Raw genomic sequence first — 20,442 nt, 5'->3', positions numbered from 1 at the left:
TGTAGATGATAGAAAATCTACTAGAGGTCATGTATTCTTGTTTGGTGAAACAACAATTTCTTGGTTAAGTAAAAAACAAAGTTGTGTTGCAAAATACACTATGGAAGCTGAATACATAGCTTGCAGCACAGCCGTGAGTAAAGCGATCTGGATAAAACGATTTGTTGACAGTTTAAAATTGGGTATACCTGCCAGACCGGTCAATATGTTTTGTGACAATCAGTCCGCCATCTCATTAATAAGAAGTGGAGCAAATAGCTCTAAGGGAAAACATATTAATGTAAATTACCACTATATTCAGGACATAGTGGAGAGAGGTGAAATTAAAGTCAACTCTATACCCTCAGAAGAGATGGTGGCTGCCCCTATGACCAAAGGGTTATCTCTTGAAAAATTCAGAGAACATGTAGCTAATATAGGATTGAAAAATGCTTAGCTAGGTGATTTAACTACTTATGTAAGAACATAGTCGGATGACTCTAGGGACGCCTAGATAACTGATGTTTTGCGACTCTATCTTGCATGGAAACATGTGTTTGGTCAGGTAATAAGATAGAGGAACTGACAAGATACGGACATCATAGTTAGCATGAGATGTAAAGTCCATAATATGCAACGTGCTAACTAGACGATATTGTTTGCTTGATCAGCAAAAAGTCGTTGATAAGATGTGTTAAGGAAAACCTTCAGGAATGGGTCTTAAAGGAAGTACTTAACAATAATTTCAGCGCAGGTCGACACATGAAAAATGTGTGCGACTGAAGTCGTCAATGGTGATTGGGTATGGACTATGAACACATCACTGAAAATTGATATCGTTCACTTAAAATATAGTGAATTGAAGTCATCTGGAGTGTGTTGTTAGTGGGAGAACACATTCGTATAGGTGCGGTCAGATTGGTGGCAAAAACGTGCGCATGTATGGCCAAGTCACAATTAGACGTCAATCTATGACGTAATTTCATAGATGAAAGTTGGCATGAGGCAAAAGTTTTGGTACCGAGGAAAACATGTCCAACTCAAGTTTTGTCATCAATATTATAGTGTGATCAAGTGGGAGATGAAGGTATGAGAGTGTTCACACCATAATATGGTGGATTGTCTCACACCGAATCATAACCCAATTGGTGGTAATATAAAACCTTCCCACAGGAAGAAATACAACTGGAAGTTTTGAATTTGAAATGAACAGTCACAATGATTGGAAACATGGTGACTGTTGGATTGACATTGCAATTTGAATGTTTGCAACTATTGATCAAAAGCCACCATGTAAACTATAAATATATGGCCTCACTACAATGGTTGTTCAACTATTTTATTTCTCTCTGAATTTTGTCTCTTCTGGATTGTATTTTCTCTGCGTGATAAATACCCTTACGGGGACTTCGATCCATTGCCATTGTAAGATTATCTTTCACAAACATGCCTAATCTAACATGACCATGGTATCTAACAATGAATATTCAAATCAAAAATGTTTGGGACTCTTTTTTTTTTGGATTATATGACCCCTAATTTGATCTTAGCCCTTTATGTGTATGTAGAGTTCATTCATGTATGAATGAACTCCACATTATCAGTGATTGGAATGAGACTGAAGATTATAAAGGTCGTGTATATATGTGTGAGGGTCCCTATCACAATTGTATTCAAATTTAAAAGTTGAGAGTGGTGGCTTAAACAGGGGTGAGAAGGAGAAAGTGCAAATTGAGTAGACCAAGACTCTAATTAATATGTTATATGGTCAAGCTGGTATGGTTAGAGCTTATCCTAAATTGCGCTACACTTTCTAGTAGCAAAAAGTCAACAAAATTGCTGTCATTTCCAGTTGGCACATGTGGGTCCCAATGGAGATTACTTTTTGAGTCATCAACAATGATTGTTTGCCCAATCCCAACACATATGGCTGCCAAATGAAAAATATTGTGAGTTATTTTAAATTTTTTTCCATTTTTATAATGTCAAAAGTGTGATGTTATAATGTCAACTTTCAATTTTTTATTTTCATAATAATATGTTTGATTCGACATATTTTTTGAATTAATAAAATTAAAAATGAAAAAATATTTTTTTAGTTGTCAAGAGGAGAGCAGTAGAAGTGGTGACGAGTTGTTGAAGAGTGCGATTTGTGAGAGAAGAGAATTGTTGGAGACAAAGAATGAATGAAAACTTGTTTTAGGATAAGTAAGAATATATTTTGTTTTGTGTTTTTATTTTTTTCAAAATTTGTAAAATTATTAATATTTTTTGGTTTTTAATTTTTAAGAAACAAAATAAAAAATAAAAATATGTACCAAGCAAGTTGATTTTAATTGAAAAGTAGGCCTAGCGAGCAATTTCAGGAAATTTCCAATAAATTTTTCCACCAAGTTCACACGTAAAAGAGAATAAAAGGTCAAGCCTATAGTACCGAAGTGGAAAGAATCAGGAAAAGGAAGTCAGAATTCTCCTCCAAAAAAACGCATGAATCGTGGTACCAAAAAACAAAAAACAAAAATACAAAGAATACAAATTAAGAGTTTTAATTTTGAAACTTTAAAACAACTGTATTCAAATCTAGAAGTTGAGAGAGTGGTGGCATAAGCACGAGTGAGAAGGAGAAAGTACAAGTTGAGTAGGTCGAGACTCTAATTAAGATGTTGTATGGTCAAGTTGGTGTGATTAGAGCTTATCTTAAATGAGAAAAGTTAAGAATCGTGTAATTTTTTTTATGAAAATGATCATGAAAAATTTATGATTCTTAAATTACCTTAATTAGTATGTGATACTTCATTCTAAATATAATTTAAAAATTACAAACTTTTTATAATTATTTTTATAAAAAAAATTCATAAAATTTTTTTCATAATACTTGGCATTGTTGATCCTAAATTGCGTAACACTTTCCAACAGCAAAAAGTGAACAAAATTGCTGTCATTTCCAGTTGGCACATGTGGGTCTCAATGGAGATTACTTTTCGAGTCATCAACAATGATTGCTTGCCCAATCCCAACACATATGCCTGCCAAATGAAAAATATTGTGAGTTATTTTAATTTTTTTCCATTTTTATAATGTCAAAAGTGTGATTTTATAATGTCAACTTTCAGTTTTCCATTATTATAATAATATGTTTGATTCGACATATTTTTTGAATTAACAAAACTAAAAGTGAAAAAATAATTTTTTAGTTGTCAAGAGAAGGAGAGCAACAAAAGTGGCGAGGGGTTGTTGAAGATTGCGATTTGCGAGAGGAGAGAATTGTTAGAGATAAAGAATGAATGAAAATTTGTTTTAGGATAAGTAAGGATATATTTTGTTTTGTGTTTTTATTTTTTTCAAAATATGTAAAATTATTAATATTTTTTGGTTTTTAATTTTTAAGAAACAAAATAAAAAATAAAAATATGTACCAAACAAGTTGTTTTTACAACCGTGCTGGGGACCCCCAGTGGGGGTGACCCCCAGCACCCCCAGTCCACATGGGGCATTGTGATTGGCAGATAGGAAAAAAAAAAAAAAAAAAAAAATTTCCAGCCAATAAGAAAACACTGGGGGTCATGGGGGTTTGAAAAATTGGGGGTCCAAATCATTTTTGTTGTTTTTAATTGAAAAGTAGGCCTAGTGTGCAATTTCAAGAAATTCCCAATAAATTTTTCTACTAAGTTCACACATAAAAGAAAATAAAAGGTCAAGCCTATAGTACTGAATTGGAAAGGATCAGGAAAAGGAAGTCAGAATTCGCCTCCAAAAAATACCCATGAATCGTGGTACCAAAAAACAAAAAACAAAAAACAAAAACACAAACACAAAGAATAAAAATTAAGAGTTTTAATTTTAAAACTTTAAAGAGAGTTTTAGTGACGTGATAAGGAGTGAGATCCACATGTGATGTGATATATGTGCCTATATTTTTATTTATTTATTTATTTTCTCTTGTCACATCATTAAAACTCTGTTTAGAGTTATAAAATTAGAACTTTCTATCATTGTTGAAACACAAAAACATAAGATAGAAACACAGATTCAGAATCCAAAAGGACATTCCAATTCCAACAGCAACTACCACAAAGGGTTGTTTGGGAAGCCAAGGTTTGTTTGTTTGTTTGTTTGTTTGTTTTTTTTTTTTTTTGACTAAAATTTATAAAAAGATAAAATAAAATAAAATAGTTAATCATATAAAATATCATATCAAATTCATAATAATTTTACTTTTTTTCTTAAAAATATTACATCTAATTATAAAAAAAAAATCTAACTATCTTTTCAAATATAAATATTTAGTTTATTAAAACAATTGTGAGAAAGACCCTAGGACTCCCACACCCCACGCAAACAGCTGTGATAGAGACCCAAGGACCCCCACACCCCCACACACATTTGTGAGAGAGAGGGAGGAGAGAGAGAAGGAAAAAATATAAATAAATAAATAATAAGTGATCATAAATCAATTAGAGGTTGTGAGGGTCACAAATTTTGGGTGTCTCAAAGCCAAAAATTAAAATAATCTACTAAAATAACAAATTTTTTAAACAAGGCCAACCTCATTTGGTATGCAACAGTTTTAGTTTAAAAATCAAAAAATCTATTACCTACACCAAAAAGTCAAAATTTTCATTTTCTCTCTACTTTTTCACATATTTTCAAAAAAAAAGAGGTCATTCCAAACATATTCATTTTTTTATCTCGTATTTTAATCAAAAAATTATTAAAATAACATGTTTCCAAACAAGACCTACTCCAATAAACAATAGAACTCATCACTATTGTGTCGATATTTTAAACATAAAAGATAGGAAAATAATTTGTAAATAGAAATTTATACAAAAAAAAACATATTCAAAATGACATATCAGTGACTTTTCTAAAATTATGAGAATAATAGTGAATATTTTGATTGAAAATAAAACAATTATAACGTTTTAAAAAAATATATATATATTTATATTGAAAGATTCCAAAAATATCAAATAAATTTTAAGACCTTATTAATATGTACGTTAGGGCACATGTTAACCAAGTCTTTTAGATGGAATGTTAACCAAGTCTAAAAGAAGTAAACAATATTTATTGCACCAAATTTTCATGCCATGTACAATAAAAATAAATGCAATAAAAGTGTATAATTTTTTTAATGTCTTAACAGGGAGAGTAGTGATACACATGAACAAAATTTCTAAAATTTATTCTTTTTAATAAGTACTAGATTTTAGGAATATATTCTTACACTGTGTTTGATTAGAGAATTTGAGAAAAAATTTAAAAAAATGAAAGAAAAATGTGTATTTAAAACTAAGTGAAATATAAGTATATTTTATTTATATTTCACTCACATTTTCTTTTTTTATTTTAAATCATTTCTTAAATCTCCGATCAAACACAACATTAAGGATATGGTCTGTTGATTAGGTGGGAAAAAGTTTGATAATTGCGCATGTTCACACTTTTAATTGCAACTTTCTTTTAATTGGTAGGTCCTTTTCTTCTGTTTCATTTTTCCCTAAAATATATTAGGGACCCTAAATAATTTATCAATTTTTTTACCAAACCTTTCATATGAATGTAAAACTCACACATATGTAGGTTTGTGTGAATCTCACACCCATATAAAAAATTTGATAAAAAATTTAATAAATTATTTAGCCTCCGTTTGGGAGTGGGTTGGCTTTTTGGCTTTTTGACTTTTTTGGCTATTTTAGCCTGGGCTTAAAAGCTTGGTTTAGGAAGGGCTTTTTGGCTTTTTGGCTTTTTTAAGTTTTTTTGTGAGAGAAGAATGTAATGATTATGGGTTGGATGTGATGTTTTGTTTGTTATGGCTAAAATAACCTATTTTGTTTTTTGTGACTAAAATAGCCAAAAAAGCCTGCAAACCCACTTGCCAAACACAGGCTTAGAGTCTATAATATTTTCCTTTTTCCCTTCCCACCGATTACCCTTTTATATTGGGCATGACTTAAGGGAAGCAGTTGGACTTATTATTGGAACCGTTTTGGTTAACATTTATTTTCAAAAATTTATTAAATAAAATAATTTAATATTAATATTTATATGGTTAAAGTATATTTTTATAAAAGATTACTAATAAATATAATTTTAAAAATATATCATTTATAAATAGTTTTACCATCTTAAAAAATTAAAATAATTTAATATTAATATTTATTTTAAAAAATAAATAATAAATATAATTTTAAAAATAAATCATTCATAAATAGTTTATCATTTTAAAAAATGAATAGATAGCCCCCACAAATCCCAACTGGATTTATCTTAAAACAGCTCCGATTCATACCACTAAAACTTGAGCACTAGGAACAGCTCTAATTACGTGGCATCCAAGAAGGGAGGAAAAATGACATTTTCATATTACAGTGCGTATGTTTCACGCACTGTGATAGGAAAAAAAAAAAAATTTCCCGCTCAAAAATCTGATAACAGAGGAGAAGAAATCGTGTTTCAACTCTATTCCCGCTGAAGCTGTGATCGGCGTCCCTCTCCTCCACCGTGTAAATTGTAACGGGGTTTCCACCGCCGTCCCTCTCCTCCACCATCAAGCGTTCATTTGCTATCTCCGTTTGCAGATTTCGTGTCCCTCTCTGTCTTCCCTCTCTTGGTCAAGCATTTGCAGATCTCTCCCTCTCCTTCGTTCAGGTCAATTTCTGTCCGGTTGTCGTCCCTCTCCTCCACCATTTAAATTGTAGTTGTATTCTGTAATGAAATATATATATATATATATATATGTGTATGTTATAATCTGATATATATATATATATATATATATATATCAGATTATACCAAACATATATATAACAGATTATAGCATACATATAATTTGTTATTGAAAAGATAACTGGTAACTGGTAAACATACATATATAATCTGTTATAACATATATATATATATATATATAACAGATTAGAACATACATAAACTGTTATAGTCTGTTAATTTTTGAAAGGGTAATATGTAATAATCTATTGTTAATTTTTTGTATAATCTATTGTAATGAAACATACAAGAGCTTGCATCATTGAAAGGGTAACTGGTATAATTTGTTATTGAAAGGGTAACTGGTAATGAAATAGGTTATTCTATTATTCTATTAAACAGGTTATTCTATTGTAATGAAATAGGTTATTCTATTAATCTATTAAATCATTGATTTCCTATGGTGTTTTTGAATGAACAGAAATGGAGATTGGTTCGAATAGTGGTTAATTAACAGATAATATGACAGATTATAATATGACAGATCATTGTTAATATAACAGAGGAGAAGAAATGCAGATTATAATATGACAGATCATTGTTAATATTAACAATGATCATTGTTAATATAACATACATTGAATGAATAGAAATGCAGATCTCTCCCTCTCCTCCATTTCTGTTAATATGACAGTCCAAATCTGTTAAATTGTTATAAATTGTTAATCTAATTTTGGACAGATTTTGGGTTAATCTGGTAACTTGCATTGTTAGAAATTGTTAGAAATTGTTAGATTTTGGGTTAATCTGTTAAATTGTTAGAAATTGTTATAATCTGTTAATCTGGTAATTGTTAGAATTTGAAGCTCTTACAGATTAGAAATTGCTACAATTTGAAGCTCTGTTAATTTTTGAAAGAGTAATATGTTATAGTCTCTTGAAAGGGTAATATGTTATAATTTGTTCAAGAGCTTGCATTGTTAATCTGTGTGTATATGTGTAAGTATAACATAGTAATAACATAATAGCTTGGTTCTATTATTCTATTAATCTATTAAATCATTTGATTTCATATGGTATTTTTGAATGAGCAGGAATGGAGAATGGTTCGAACAGTGCTGAGAATCCTTTATTAAATGAGAGTGAAGAAGTTGAGGAACCGAAGAGGGGTATGTGTTTTAGCTCAAAGCAAGAAGTGCATTCATTTTATGCGAGATATGCGAAACATGTTGGATTTTCCATAGCTTATAAAACTCAAGTTTGTGGCGATGATGGGGAATTAAGATATTTTGGGATTGAATGTTCTCGATCGGGAAAGAGAATCAAAAAATCAGAAGTAAACCCTCTAAAGCCATCTTTGTCTACAAAAATTGATTGCAAAGCAAGGGTACGGGCAACCTTACAAAAGGATGGGAGATTTATGTTAACCACAGTTAACCTTGACCATAACCATGACTTGATTCCCACCGACTCACGTCATTTTGCAATGAATAAGAAGATTCTTACTCCTGTGAAGAGAAGATTAGAAATTAATGATCAAGCAGGGATTGGGGTGTCTAGAAATTATCACTCAATGGTTGTTGAAGCTGGGGGTTATGAGTCATTAACATTTGATGAGCGAGATGCACGAAATTACATTGACAGAGCTAGAAAATTAAGGCTTGGAGAAGGAGATTCCGATGCACTTCAAAAATATTTTTTGAGGATGCATGCACAAAATTCGAGTTTCTATTATATGATTGATGTTGATACTGACTTTCGCATAAGAAACTTGTTTTGGGCGGACGCAATGAGTCGGGCGGCTTACAAAGAATTTGGAGATGTTGTTTCATTTGACACAACTTACCTCACTAATAAATATGATATGCCATTTGCTCCATTTGTAGGAGTTAACCACCATGGGCAGTCGATTTTGCTTGGTTGTGGGCTGTTATCTAGTGAAGACACTGATACATTTGTTTGGCTGTTCAAATCATGGTTAAATTGCATGTCAGATCATCCCCCAAAAGCTATAATAACTGATCAGTGCAAAGCTATGCAAAATGCGATAGAAATTGTCTTCCCCAATACTCGACATCGATGGTGTTTATGGCATATCATGAAGAAAATTCCGGAGAAATTGAAAGGGTATTCCCAATATGAATCCATGAAGATGGATTTGCAAAATGCAGTGTATGACACATTCACAAAAGATGAATTCGAGATGAAATGGAAAGAGATGATTGCAAAATTCAATCTTTATGAGAATCAATGGTTGGGGGTGTTATATGATGAGCGTCAGCGATGGGTTCCTGTTTATGTCAAAGATATTTTTTGGGCTAGCATGTCAACGACACAACAAAGTGAGAGTATGAATGCATTTTTTGATGGATATGTCAACCCAAAGACTACATTAAAACAATTTGTTGAACAATATGACAATGCCTTGAGAAGTAAGGTAGAGAAAGAGAAGAAAGCTGACTTCAAGTCTCGGCACAAAGTCTTTGATTGCCTAACTGTGTATGGCTTTGAGAAGCAATTTCAGGATGGCTACACCAATGCAAAATTCAAAGAAGTTCAAGCAGAGATGAAGAGACTAGTTTATTGTCAGCCGTTTATGGTCAAAGAAGAGGGTTCAATTTGTACATATTTTGTAAAGGAAGCTATGGTACTTTTTGGGAAGATGAAGCATGTGGACTTTGTTGTCTATTATAATTCGACCGAATTTGATGTGCAATTCATGTGCCGGTTGTTTGAATTTAGGGGCATCATGTGTGCTCACTCACTCGTTGTGCTCATTGCAAGATGCATAAATGAGGTTCCACATAAATACATTCTACCACGATGGCGAAAAGATTTGGATAGAGGGTACACATGCATAAAAACCACATACACTGGCTTTGGGGATGATTTCAATGCAAAGGTGTATGAGAAGATGAATAGAAAATTGGTTGGCATTGTACAATTTGCTGGGAACTGTGAAGGGAAAATAAAACTTATCGACCGTGGGTTGGATGAAATCAAGGCAAAAGTGATGAAAGATGATGAAGGTGGTGGGAGTAATGTAGCACCTTCAACTAGTAATGTACCACCTATTACTAGTAATGTACCATCTTCCCCAATTGGCAGCATTAATAGACAGACAATCAGTCATACCAAGTTGCTTAGTCCTTTGGTTGCTCGGCGAAAAGGTCATCCAGTTACTAAAAGAAAGGTTGCCAAAGTAGATCAAATAGTGAATCGGTTGAAGGCAAGCAAAAGAAAACATAACAAATCAAAGGTAAATTGGTATTCATTACTCTCTATTCAACTCATATTTTATTGTAATCATGTCATACATTTGAGGCATTCATTAACTTTTATGAATATAGGGTACTAAGGTGCTTGGAGGTGAAGGTGAAGGTCAATGTCAATCTCAACCTGAATGTAGTGTACGTAGAGAGCTTTATCCTTATGTGGTTGGCATGGAAAATAGTATGTGTGTGCCGGTACGTATACATCATAGGATTTTACATTGAGCAATTTATGTTATTCTCCAATTTATTTTAACATTTCATTTTAATTGAATAGGGACACATGGTCAATGCTATTGGAGGCACATCTCTCACCCCGACAAGTGTGGACATTATGAGAAGACAAAGTTTCATAAATCCCCCAACTCAGATTTATGGAGTTGGCACATCGCTTACCCCGTCGGACTGTATTGGAGGCACACCGGGATTTACGAGAACTCAACAATCCATGACTGCTACGCATCAAATTTATGGAGTTATACCATCTTCATTTGTTGACTTCAATGTACAAATGAACCACAATGACCGTGGCGGTAGTTTTCGTTAGTTGGAAACTTGCAATTGTAATGCCTTTTATGTGACTAAACTTGGATTTTATTTTGTTTTGGATAAATTATTTAATATATTTTTGGATTGTTCAGTTTCTTTATTTTTTGGTTGAGAACAAATTGATGTTGTTCCCTACTTTGTTGTTATAGTTAATGTTCCCAATTGATGTTGTTATATTTGTGCTCTATTTACTACATGTGTTCCAAATCTGTGTGAAAAAAGCTGTTACAAATCTGTTAAAAACCTGTCTTCAAATCTATCTTGAAAAACCAGTGTGGAAAAAATATGTTCTCAAAACTGTGTGAAAAACCAGTGTTCAAAAAATCTTTCTTCAAAAACCTATGTACAAAAATCTGTGTTCAAAACTATGTGAAAAAAACCTATCTTCGAATCTGCCTTGGAAAACCTGTGTGAAAACAAAAGTCTTCAACACTGAAAAACCAGTGTTGAAAAAATCTGTGTGAAACAATGTGAAACAAAACCTGTATTTGAATCTGTCTTGCAAAACCTGTGTGCAGAAATGTCTTCAAAACTGTTTGAAAAACCAGTGTTTGAAAAACCAGTGTTCAAACAATCTGTCTTCAAAACTGTGTTAAAAAACCTGTGTCCATATGTGTTGAACCTGTGTCCATATGTGTTGAAAATGTGTTGAACCTGTGTCCATATGTGTCCAAATCTGACAACAATGTGATTCAATTGTGTTCACAATCTGTCAATTATCTGTGTTAACAATGAAGACAAAGTTGTGAAGCACCTGTGTTAAAATACACAACAATGTATGTTCAAATACAGAACAATGTATGCAAAAATCTGTGAAACACCAGACAAACAGAATCTATGTTCTAAATCAGTCCAAAATGTGTCCAAAATTAGTCCAAAATCAGCCTAAAATCAGTCCAAAATCAGCCCAAAATCAGCCTACAATCAGTCCAAAATCATCCCAAAATCTGTCCAAAATCCACCTAAAATCTGTCCAAAATCAGCCCAAAATCAGCCTACAATTAGTCCAAAATCATCCCAAAATCTGTCCAAAATCAGCCTACAATCAGCCCAAAATCAGTCCAAAATCAGCCCAAAATCAGTCGAAAATCAGCCCAAAATCTGTTTGAAATCAGACCAAAATCTGTCTGAAATTAGCCTAAAATCTGTCCAAAATATGTTCATAATATGTGTTCAAGCAGACAAACAAATAACTTTCAAAGTTCCAAGCAGATAACAAACAATCCACATGATTACATATTCATACTTCTCAATCCATAATTGTAATATATCATAAAGCTTCATACATATCATCTTTATAATTAATACAACACCAATTACATGTTCTAACTTGAATACAAATTATTACATCTTCATTATTAATATAACATCAATTACAAGCAAGATGAAGATCCCATTAATACAACACGAATTTCTATTTATGCCCCTTTGCAATTTTTGCATCTGCGCGTTCTGAAATTGATGTTGTTCGCTTTGAAATCGAAGATGTTCGCCTACACTTTGAAGTTGTTCGGTGACAGTTGGTGTATTGTCCATTCGCACTTGCCCTTACTCCCTACGTTGTGAATTAACACTTGAAGTTGACATCTGCAAAAATATGAAGCGAAATATGAAGTTGACATTATCACCTACAAATCTACATTTCGAAACCAAAACCCACCGTAATACCTAATATAGGCAGCATAGCCCAAGTTCCCTAAAGCAGTCCTACATTGATGTAACACCAAGCTTGAACTTGCAAAAAAATATAACAAGTCAAGATTGGATATGGTTAGGTTAAACCTACTTCAGCATGAAAAAACTTACTCAGTCTATAAGTTACACTGTTCTCAACATACAAAATACTGTTTTGTCCATCAAAAGTCATTTCATCACAAATGTCAAAAGTATTTATGTTAAATAATGAATAAATCAGTCATCAAAGATACATAAATCCCTATTATTTTGTTTAATAAGTAATAATTCCACAAGCTTTGTTTTTTATTAGAACAGTTATCAAATGTTTGGACTGGAAATTCTAATGAATCAATACAAATGGATGCATGTAATAGAAACATTTGAAAGATGAGAGGGGCAACTGACTTTTTCAAGGAGATATGCTCTTTGCATCTCAAATGAATTTTAGGGCACATATTAGACACATTGAAGATTGAACATATTACAGAAAAGCTTATTCATTTATTTATTTTTAATTTTCACTTTCTAGTTTTTGAATATTATTCCATTTTATCCAGAATTGTTTCTCTACTTTACTTTGTATACGACAAACTGAATGGTTTTGGAGACCTGAAACATCCTTTTGAGGTAATTTTAGTTGTGTTCCCTTGTTGGTTCGTAAAGGTTTGATTGTATATATTATTTCACATTTAGTGAACCAAATTGAGAACCTTTGATCGGTCCCTCACTGCACTCTCTAGCTGCACTCCATACTGAGAACCTTTGATCTCCTTAATCACCACAACTCTCAAGAAATTCTCAACTGGTGCTGCAAATTTGAATTAAAAAGAGTTCAACTTCAATCACATGGCCAAGAACCAATTTCGTAAAAACTGAGACCTTAAGGTAACATTAACTCAAAAGCAACTATCAGAAAAGGTAAGAAGCACAGACACTTTTTAAAAAGTGGTGCGTCGGTGTCGTGTTTGTGTTGGATAGAGACTCTCATCAGATACTTCCAGACATGTATTGGTCGGGCACTTGTCTAAATGCATCCAATTATTGTTAAAAATTATTTACAAGACACTCTTCAAACACATGGGGAAACATACAAATTCATTGATTGACACAAATGAAACTAATGGCCTTTTAACTTTCTTAGGAGCTAAAACAGCTAATGAGTTTGGGAAGTTGCTAAACAAGTTTTTTTTGTGTGAAAAAGTCATGTAATATCTGCATTTTTAAGTTGATGACAAACAATTTAGCGACTTTTTGATTTTTTTAAAGCCAAAAGTTGACTTTTTTAGCTTGTCCTCAAACACCTAATACTATAAAGTTTGAAATAGTTATTTTAGGATACAAAGATAAAAGAAAATTAATACAGACTTATAGAAAATAATTTTAGATTTCACTTTATTGTTATTATTTTATTTGTGAATGATATATTCATATATGACATAATGACATATCATAATTATATAAAACCATATATTTTTGCATATCCATGTTTTTAGCAAGAAAGTGTTAGCAATGTTGAATTTACCATCATGACATCAAATTTTCTGACCAATTTTATGAATCTGGAAGCTTAAGACTAATCATATTCTCATAACAATCTTATAAAGTATAATAGAAATTCTTAACAATAACTAAGATTTATGAATATAATGTTACTTTTTAAATAGCAGAACTGAAAATCATACCAGAAATGAGGGCCTCAAAGAAGTCATCATCTTCAGTTAGGTCCTTTCCTGTTTTGCCCTTCCATTGCTGCAAATGTCCCACAATTTCAGAGTCCAAGTAAACTCCAATAGCTGTGAACTTAATTTGGAGAAAGTGAATCTCAATGTCCATAATTCCTGTTACACATCCAAAAAAATTGAGTCAGAAAAATACACATTCAAATTTATTTCAAGTTACACACTATCAGCAATCTTTAAATCATTATCTATTAATTTCTCTTCTGATATATTTGGATGGCTGAATTTAGAAGACAAATGAAAATCTCATTACTATGAATTCAACTCAGTCTGTGTTTTACAAATTAGGGCATATATATATATATATAGATGAAATCAAAGTGAAATCAAAGGCAAAGTCACAATCTGTTTTCAACAAATTAAGGCATATATATATATATATATAGAGAGAGAGAGAGAGAGAAATTATTTCACTGACTTGTGCACACAGATCTGTCGAGAAAACACGGAGAGTCGAGAGAAGCGAGTCCGGTGCGAAGACGGAGAGAGACTCGGTCGTCGTTGGTCGTCAGAAGCTGCGCTCGTCGGGTCGCCGGGGTTGTAGAAGCTGCGTCGTCGCCGGGGTTGGAGAGCCGCACTCGTCCGATCGGGTTGCAGGAGGTCGCCAAGGAGAGGCACAACAGAGAAGAGAAGGAAGAATAGAGAGTGTCTTCAAATGTATTGTGTGTTCAAAATGAATTGGAATTTTGAAATAATAAGAAGGAGGGGGAAATGGGCGAGTTTGTATCTGTTTTCCACGTAAGCCAGCCACGTCATTAGTGCTAATTTAGTGGTGAAGGTTTAGAGGTCGGGAGCATTTTTCATCTTAAAATTGCTATGGTGTGCAACAATGCAACCCTTTACGGGTGCACATTGTAAGCACCTATTATAAAAATGTGTAATTTCGTCACAAATTAACATAATAAAATTATTTATCAATTTATAATGAGATTATACATTTTGTATTGAGATTATATATTTTATAATTGATATTATAAAATTTTGGGATAAAATTATCCATTTTTATGATAAATTTCATATCATGTGCACCCTACTGTTGCATTTCCCGGAGCTCTTTGCCTTTTATTATTATTAATTTATGAGGGGGCTTTGGCTTTTAGAGATTCCCAACCTAATTGTAATGGATTAATGTTTTAATTAGTATATCAATTGAAAATGTGATATAATTTAATATATTTTTGATATTTATAATTTGTATAATGAATGTGGTTAATAATAATGTCATAACTAATGTTGGTACACTAGTTAGTACACTAATTAGTGCAAAATATATACGGTGGTGTTACATGCACTAATTAGTATACTAACTAGTGTACCAATACTAGTTATGATATTATTATTGACCCTACTCATTAATCACATTACAAATATTAAAAACTAGGAGTGAGCAGCGGATATGCCGATCTGCCAAAATCGACCAAACTGAACCGATCCGCCACATTTTTTACGGATGCATGATGACGAGTAAACGGTTGCAGATTGATTTTCTTCAATCCGCCAATTTGGTGAACGGATGGCAGATTTGAGGTTCCTTTGGCCGCAACCGAACCGCCAAACCGCGAGCACCCTTAGTAATATATAAGACTTTGTGTTTCAATTTGTTTAAATATTGTGTTTGTGTTTTCAATTGAAAAAGAGTTCAAATATTCTGTTAAAAAAAGTTTTCAACTTGAATATATTTTTTGAATTGAAAAAAATAAACGTATTATTTATCTATATTTTTTAGTTTTTAAATCTAACTCTAAAAGTAATAAATAGAAAATATGATATATGCTGGTTGGTTTTTATTTTCAAAAACATATATAAATTTAACAATACAGAGACATGCAATCTGTACTATTGCTCTGTTCATGATTTTAGTGGTTTGAATTGTTTTTATATTTTAAGAACCACAGATTGTAATATTTTATGTAGATGAGGCATGCTGTGATTGTAATATGTAGATGAGGCATGCAGTGATTGTGATATTCTAAAATTTCAAACTTTTTTTCTTTGGATGAGGCATGCAGTAATTGTAATACTTTTTTAAGTCATTGACTGTAATACTTTTTTAAGTTATTGACTGTAATATATATATATATATATATATTTTTTTGAGAAAGTGCACAAATTGAACTATGTTGAAAATTTATAAAATTTCAAACCACCAAATCGATTCGTATTCATTCGCCAAACCGCTAATCCGCTTAATCCGCATCCGTCGGATTGACGGACGGATGCGGATTGATTTTCTCTAATTCGCCAATCTGACGGATGGATGGCGGATTGGAGATTCCGTGGCCGCAACCGACCCGCTCCCACCTCTATTAAAAACCTTTTAAATTATGTGATATCATCAATTGATACGCTAATTAATATACTAATTGGTATATATAGTATTATTCAAATATATAATGCATTTAATAACATAAATGACCTCTATTATTATAAAAGTTGTGAAGACAATAAATATATTTTATTATATAATTTTTTTTTTCTTAAAGGGGCTAAAACACCCTTCTCACCTTTTTTTTTTTTATATTTTATTTTATACAATTTTTTCTATTTTACGTTTGTATTTACTTTTTTTTTTTTATGCTTTCATTTTTCACGATTTGCTTTTTGTCGCTTTATATTATTCTCTCACAAATTAATTAATTGTAAAAGTTTTGTTGTTGGTCTCTAATAGCAGCTAATGTCACCACAAATCTTCTTTTTTAGTAGTATTTTACAAACGATTTTTAATATTTGAATATGATAAATAATATACAAACAAAACATATATGCAAAATATATATATTAATGATGTGTTGAATTATAAACCAATCATTTTAAAATTTAAAATCCATCAAAATATATTTTATTTACAAAAGTGCCATGGCTGCACAAAAAAACTAGTATAATAGAATTTTGCTTTAAATATTATTAGCAACTCATTAGTAATTTTTTTATTAATAAATTTATGAATATAAAATTCAATCACAAAAGTAAATACATGATATATATATATATATATACTGAGAGGGAGATTTTATGTGAACTAGGATCGAGCTAGGCTCAGACATAGTAATGGATCGATCTGTGGGGCCGTAGTGAAAAAGGACTTCTCAATTAGACCTTACTTCTGTTAGCTCAGTCTATGTATTCTGAACCGAAGTATGGGCTTCGAGCAGCTCGGTCCCATGTTGTATGAAAGTTGGGCAGAGGTACTTTGAACCGAGCTACTTAAATAAGTGGGCTTAGTGGTTAGCCGAGGTATTGATAATAAAGGATGCCGAGCTTGGTGTAGCTCGGCCGAATGCGATCTATGTCATTACTTGAGTGTGTGACCGAGCTAATATAGCTCAGTTAGGTCGCAGCAACCTAAACAAAGGAGGTAACCATCTTACTTGGTTGGTGGAAAGCAGAGTGTTGCGATAATAGACATTCTTCATTGAGCTTGAGACTCCTAGAAGGGCTCTACTAAGGAGAGTAGAGTCCTATTAGGATTGTGCAAAGCATCTCACCTGGTTAGTAGTGAGTAGGGTGTGTGATTCCTAGAAGGATTCTTATACGGAGAGTTGGAATCCTATTAGGATTGTGTCAAGCGGAATCTATAAAAGCTCATGGTAGGACCTATGTACAGGTATCACAATCTTTATCCTCTAAAACACAGAGCTTTTTTTCTATTGTCTATTTGCTGACTTAGGCATCGGAGAGGTATCCGGCACACACCTGCCGGCTAGCTCATGTTTGTGTTTTCAGGAAGCAAAGCGACGACGTTTGGAGAAATAGCAAACTTGATCAACAAGATTATGCGAGAAGAATATTTCGTGCTCGTACAATTGGCGCCGTCTGTAGGAATACCGCAGAGAACAAAACATTTTGATCGAGTTTTTCTCCTTAGTTGAAATCAATGGCGCACAACGAAGATTTGTCACAATCTGCTATTGATGGGCAAACCCCGGAGGGGGGTGGGAGGCGCGAAGGTTTTCCTTCTGCCTTACCCATGTCAGATTTAGAGCCCCAGCGACGGAACTTTCGGAGGGACGCACGGGAGAGACGGGGCGCCAGTCCCCGTTGCTCTTAAAGTCCTGAAAGGCAGAGGTGCAGGATGGACCCTTAAGTTCTGGAGGATCGCGTAAGGGAGCAAGACGAGTTGATACGAAGGATGGTGGCAGACATGGAAATGATGAAATGCCAGATAAAAGGCAAATGAGTAGCAACTAAAGAGAGGCACAAAGGCAACACTCCCTTTCACCATTCGGAAGATCGTGGCAAACAAGCCACGCCATCCCAAGCTGAAAGTAAAATCCTAAGGACAGGTGACACTCAGTCGAGGACTTCCAGGACTCGTTACTCCAGGTTCGAGAGAACGAGAACTGAAAGGTCGTATACGGAAGGAAGCAACTATCGGCCCTCGCACACGCACTAAACGACGTCTTGGCACACGGAGTTGCTTAGATCATCTGACCTGCGAACAGTGCTCGAGGAAAAGGCCCGATGGAAGGAGGATACCAGGGCTCACGACCCACGCAGAGTTTCAGCCCTACAGCGGTTGGCCCCTAGGACACATGGAAGTGTCGAGGTAAGGATGTCAATGCCGCACCTTGCTTACAAACCAGCAGACAAAGTATTAGCAAGGTTACAGAGCTCGCCGTTCGTTCCGGCGATTGAGAATGCACCACTACCCTCAGGCTTCCACCAACCCAAATTCACCACTTATGAGGGGAAGTCAGACCCCTACATGCACTTAAGCCACTTTCGCCAGGTTATGGCCGTGTACCAACGAAACGAAACTTTAATGTGCATCATGTTTCCATCCAGCCTTAGCGACCTAGGTTTGACCTGGTTCGAAAGGCTGCCCAAAGGGTAGCATAGCCTCATGGGCACAGTTGGTGGAAGCGTTCGTGACTAGATTCAAAACGAATACTAAGACGCCAGTAGAGATCGACCAACTACTCTTCATTGACATGGGTGAAAAGGAGACATTGAGGTCTTACAACAATCGATATTGGGAGACTTTCAACTAGATTGGGGATTGCCCTACAAATCTCCCCATCGCACAATACAAACGGGGTCTACCAGTTGGTAACAAATTAAGGGACTCAATGACAATGACGCCACCCCTCACGATGGAGGCCCTAATGAAGAGAGTGCATCAGCATATCCGAGTAGAGGAAGATAGCGCCCGTGGAAAAGCAAAATCTGGCGTGACAGTGGTGCCAGATAAAAAGACTACAGCTAAAGTCAACACGGTAGAACAACCAAGCAGGAATGGGCGAGGCAGGTGAACCAACAGAGAAGACCCAGAAAAAAGTGGTTAAGAGTCCGCACTGCCTCCACTACAGTATTCAATAAACCTATCTACCGGATTCTCAGCGAGATATGTAATGAACCCTTCGTTCGGCGGCCAGCCAAGTTGGGAGAAACCCAAAAGGGCTATGATGAGAGGTCCCGTTGCACCTTCCATGATGAGAAGGGGCACCGCATTGAAAATTGCACACCATTGCGGCAACATCTGGAGGAGTTAGTAGCTGCTGGACACCTGGATCAGTACATAGAAGGGGGAACACAGCCAGCCCCCCAGGACCTCAACAGATCGAACGGGATGCCGGTCGACACCCCACCTTAAGGCGTAATCAACGTTATATATGTGATAGTCGAACCTGAACGGGTATGTGAGCTCAGAAGGATAATCAAAAAGGTTGAGCACTTGAAGGAAGTATTAAGTGCATAACCTACCATCAAAAAGGGGAGAACAGAGGCCACGAACATCATATCCTTTTCAGACAAGGATCTAGCAAGGTTATATTGCCCTCACAATGATGCACTGGTTGTGACTCTGTGCGTCAAGAATTTCGACATCAAGCGAATTCTGATTGACCAAGGAAGCTCATGTGAGATAATGTACTACGAGACTTTCAAACAACTGAAATTAGAGGACAAAGAATTGGCACTTGCGACATCTCCCCTTGTCGGTTTCAACTCAATGCTAGAGTAGCCAATGGGTAAGATAATCCTCCCAGTCAAGGCAGGAACCATGACAAAACAGGTGAAATTTTGGGTGTTTAAGGTCCCATCTACTTACAACATAATCTTGGGAAGGACATGGCTGCATGTCATGCGCTTAGTGGCCTCAACCTACCATCAAGCATTACGATTCCCTAACGAAGCTGGCATGATTGAAGAAGTCTTAGGAGACCAAATCATGTCAAAGTGTGTTTCGTCACAGTGAACGGCAGCCATGCTGCAAAAGGGTTTGTATAGATGGTGAAAGAGCCAGAAAACAATGAACTGTTTGCAAACGTAGGCAAAGCGGTAGAACAGAAGGCAGTGGAAGACCTGGTTGAGGTAAGGATAGATGAAAAGAACCCAGAGAAGTTCTTTCTGCTCGGCTCATCTCTGTCCAACATTGAGAGAACAAAGGTCATGGAGTTTTTAACCTCTAACATCGAAGTGTTCGCCTGGACACCGTATGACATGCCTGGCATTGACCCTAAGTTCATCTGTCACCAACTTAATGTCCACCCAACTGACAGACCAATTATACAGCG

General features: G+C 34.4%; 1 long non-coding RNA gene across 1 annotated transcript; it reads right to left on the bottom strand.

The window, feature by feature from the left end:
- Positions 1–11,726: 11,726 nt before the first annotated feature.
- LOC145807772 (uncharacterized) lies at positions 11,727–14,014 on the bottom strand. Its single transcript, XR_014351141.1, has 2 exons — positions 13,871–14,014; positions 11,727–12,098 (listed from the first exon to the last, which is right to left on the bottom strand). It is a non-coding gene; the product is annotated as an uncharacterized LOC145807772 (long non-coding RNA).
- Positions 14,015–20,442: the final 6,428 nt, after the last annotated feature.

Source organism: Camellia sinensis, chromosome 14 (assembly GCF_055761805.1).
Source record: "Camellia sinensis isolate YWXY chromosome 14, ASM5576180v1, whole genome shotgun sequence".
Classification (NCBI taxonomy): Eukaryota; Viridiplantae; Streptophyta; class Magnoliopsida; order Ericales; family Theaceae; genus Camellia; species Camellia sinensis.
Note: the sequence above shows the minus strand (reverse complement) of the source record. Positions and strands in the feature narration are given on the sequence as shown.